At 39.6% G+C, this 4153-nt stretch overlaps 1 pseudogene across 1 annotated transcript; it reads right to left on the bottom strand.

The window, feature by feature from the left end:
* Positions 1-1408: 1408 nt before the first annotated feature.
* Positions 1409-2446, bottom strand: LOC309970197 (cleavage and polyadenylation specificity factor subunit 5-like; annotated as a pseudogene). Its single transcript has 2 exons — positions 2393-2446; positions 1409-1926 (listed from the first exon to the last, which is right to left on the bottom strand). The product of its transcript is annotated as a cleavage and polyadenylation specificity factor subunit 5-like (transcript).
* Between the last annotated feature and the right edge of the window lie 1707 nt (positions 2447-4153).

Raw genomic sequence — 4153 nt, 5'->3', positions numbered from 1 at the left:
GCCCCATTAAAACCTCAGCCCTGGCACCATCTTGGGAACAACATTCAGGGATAGGACATTCTTCTTCCTCCGGGGATGCAGTCTAGGCATTGTACCAATAACGAGAATATACAGGTTCTGGAATCAAGGGGTAGAATGAAGAGTGCCTTTTCTCACATTGACTCACAATGAGCAGGTTGCCAACTTGCAACCTGAGGCTCTACTGGGTCCAAGGGCCTGGTTCACGGAAAATGAATGCTTGTTCCAGCGGATGAAGTAAGGTTTCAGCTTCTTTGGATTTCTTTTGTCCTTTTTGCAACTTCTTAAGTAGGATACTTACATGGATCTTTAATCTTCAGCCTTTATTTCTCTCTAACACGAGCATTTAAGGCTATAAATATCTAAAGAGTGTTTGTGATATGGTAGTATATTGTCATTAGTTTTCATTTCTGCATACTAAGTGATTTCCACAAGAGTTTCTTCTTTAACACATCAGTTATTTAGAAGTTATTTCATGAATTTCCAAATATGGTATTTTTCTAATTTTCTTTTGGTTAATTCTTTTCTTTTCTCTTCTTTCTTAAGAAAGAAGTCCACTTTCTTTAATGTTGTACAGAAAGTATGTGTAGAACCAAAAATAAAGTAAACATTATCACATTTGTTTACACCACAATCTAGTTTTTCATATTAACTCTGCTATTCAAACAACAGAAAGTAGGTGGTCATTTAGGGATTGGGAAAGAGATAAAACCCAAAAAACTTTTCTAGCATGTTTATTCTACACTGTGTATAGCTGTGCTCACAAAGACAGCTTCTCTTTTTTTTTTATTTTTTTTTATTGGAGTATAGTTGATTTACAATGTTGTGTTAGTTTCTGCTGTACAGCAAAGTGAATCAGTTATACATATACATATATCTACTCTTATTTAGACTCTTTTCCCATATAGGTTATTACAGAGTATTGAGAAGAGTTCCCTAAGGAGCCCACCTGCCACAACTAAGACCCGGCGCAAACAAACAAACAAATAAATAAATATATAAGTTCCCTGTGCTATACAGTAGGTCCTTATTAGTTATCTTTTTTTGTTTTGGCTGCTTTGGGTCTTCCTTGTGGTGTGCAGGCTTCTCATTGTGGTGGCTTGTCTTGTTGCGGAGCACGGGCTCTAGGTGCGTGAGTTTCAGTAGTTGTGGCGCACGGGCTCAGTAGTTGTGGCGCACGGGCTTAGGTGCTCCGCAGCATGTGGGATCTTCCCGGACTAGGAATCAAACCCGTGTCCCCTGCATTGGCAGGCAGATTCTTAACCACTGTGCCACCAGGGAAACCCAGTTATCTATTTTATATATAATAATGTGTATATGTCAATCTCAATCTCCCAGTTTATCCCTCCCCACCAAGACGGCTTCTCTTACTTCTCTGCTGCGCAGGAATTCAGTTGTGTATAAAATCGAACCTGCTCAAAAGCTGGGGGAGACTAGATATGATGGGTCCATATCTGGGTGTATCATCATACAGTTCAAACAGTGGTGCAGCTACCAGCTCGTAATTTTTAAGGACTGCAAACAAGGCTTTCTCTTGAAGTTGAACCAAAAACAACTTATGTTCCTTAGGTTTTGTAATATGTGCAGGAATATATGGATACTGAGAAGGTTCAAAATTTGGTCTCTACCAGTTACCATTGCAGTCATCAATGTCCCAGTCTTGCAGGACTCCATCTTGACGACCCAATAGCTCTGTCATTAAGCATTTTTGTCCGTCGACTTCATCTTCTCCTATGTTAAGCTACCACCAGGTAATTTGAAGAAAGTTTTTCCCAGCTATAGCAGCAACACATGGGGTAGCCGGTGCTCAGGAACAGTCAAAACCCCTTCTACAGTCCTCCTCCTGCCAATTTTATCAAGTTCCTCACTCATGCGCTGAAATCTGGCTGCCACAGAGCTGTACTTCTTCTTTTAATTATTATTATTTTATTTTATAAATAATATCTGGCCGTTTATTAACCAATGGAGTTATTGCACAACAAACTACCTCACATCTTTCAGGAAGCAAAACCACTACCTTTGAAAAATAAAGACGTCACCCACTGAATTTGAACACAATTAAAATGTGCTTTAAATATTTCTTTGGGGGAGGGGACACAACATTTCCAGTCAATTAAGAGAAGCATTGTAGAGTCCAAGTCTTTTATTTTCTTTACACCCATCGTGCCATGAATTCATAGGGAATGGGCTCCAACAGTTCAGACTCCTTTCCATTGGTTCTCACGACGTGTGCTTCTCTGGGTGGAGCAGGCTGGCGCTTCAGTTGAACACAAGTACCCTTCTATCTGGCTTCCTTCTTTTTCTTATCATTTTCCTTCACACATTTCAGGAAGCAATCTCGGCTCTTAGAGTGCTTAATATACTTGCTAGGCACATTAATTCTCTTGGCAAGAATCTTGCCCTTGTTCGTCTGTGGCACCACGGACATGCTGGCGAGCTCGGGCACTGGAGGCAAGGGGAAAGGGAGAGGCAGGGAGATGTTCCCTGCGCCGGCAGAGGTTATCTGCATTCCACGGAACAGCCGCCACCCTTCACTAACAGAAGAGTGCAAGAGCTGGTTAATACTTCCTAATTTAATTGAATCAGAGAGTGAATCAGTCTTTTGAGATCTGATGAAAATAACACTGTGGGATCTTTTTTCATAAATGCTCCCTATGAGATTCACTGTTGCTCTATTTCTGCCCAAAAGTTAAGCTTCTTGGTTGCAGAGTTTAGTCAATAGAGTAACGTCTTGATCTGAATATTGCAGAAAGTAATGTGTCAAATATCCCATGGAGGGAATTCCCTGGAAGTCCAATGGTTAGGACTCCCGCTTTCACTGCCCAGGGCACAGGTTCAATCCCTGGTCGGGGAACTAAGATCTCACAAGCCACGCAGGGCAGCCAAATTAAAAAAAAAAAAAAAAAAATTCATGGAGAGTAGCATTGTGAATTTCTCTTTGTAGTTCTGTCCATTTTCATTTATATACAGTATTTTGACTATTTAGTTAGGTTCACACAAGTTTGTATTTGCTTTATTTTCCTGGCATAATAAACCTTTTATCGTAATGGAGTGATCCTCTTTATCTGTAGTAATGCTTTTTGCATTAAATTCTATTTTGCCTGATAATAACATGGCTACATCTGCTTTCTTTCCCTTAGTTTGTCTAAATACAAGTGTATCCTTTTGCATTCCTCTACTTTAGATCTTTCTGAAAATTAAACCTTTAGATATTTCTTGTCAGCAGTATAACGATTTCTATAATCCATTCTGACAATCTGTTTTTTGTTTGTTTTTTGGCCGAGTGGCTTGTGGGAACTTAGTTGCCTGACCAGGGATCGAACCCGGTCCCTGCAGTGAGAGCACCGAGTCCTAACCACTGGACCGCCAAGGAGTTCCCTCTTGTCCTTTTTAAATTAATGTTTTTAGCTATTTGTATTTTATATACTCTTTTACAATTTATATGGTAATCAGCGCTCTCTTTGGATTATTTTGTCCATCTTATTTTGTGCTTTCTTTTCTATTTTTATTCCTCTCTGGCTTTTTTTTGGATCAATTAAATATTCTTTCTAATTACTTTCTTAATTTTTACAAGTATGGGACATATTTTCAGCTTAATAATTTTTACCCTGATATTTTGACATTCATATTTAACTTAGTAAAATCTACAATGAATAGCTTTACGGTCCTTCAAACCACACAAGGATATTTGAATATATGAACCTCACTTCCTCTCCCTCTTACGTGTTCATCTTGCTCTTTTAAGCCCAGCGGACAGTATTATTGTTTTGCACTGTCAATGTTCTTCATTCTTTCCGGCATCTCCGATCTTTTTTCTGGATTGCTTTCCTCCTGTCCAAAGTACATTCTTTAGAATCTCCTGAAGTTCTGTTGGGGGCACACCCTCTGTAGTCCTTTCCTGGGGGGACTGGTTCTAGGAGCCCCTGGGGATGCTTAAGCCCCTTATATAAAATGGTTTAGTATGAGGAATACAGTCGACTCCCCTATGGGCAGACTTAACTGCCGATCAAAGTACTTGTGCACAAACGATGGAGAAAGAGAATACACAGTAAGAGGAGACCTTAGGTTGTTAAATAACCAGAGACTTTCCTGCTTATTATAACTCATGACCTGACTGCCTGAAAGATTACTCATG

The sequence above is a fragment of the Leucopleurus acutus genome (genome assembly GCF_964270905.1).
Source record: "Leucopleurus acutus genome assembly, chromosome: 12".
NCBI classification, from domain to species: Eukaryota; Metazoa; Chordata; class Mammalia; order Artiodactyla; family Delphinidae; genus Leucopleurus; species Leucopleurus acutus.
This window is presented reverse-complemented; position numbering and strand designations above follow the sequence as displayed.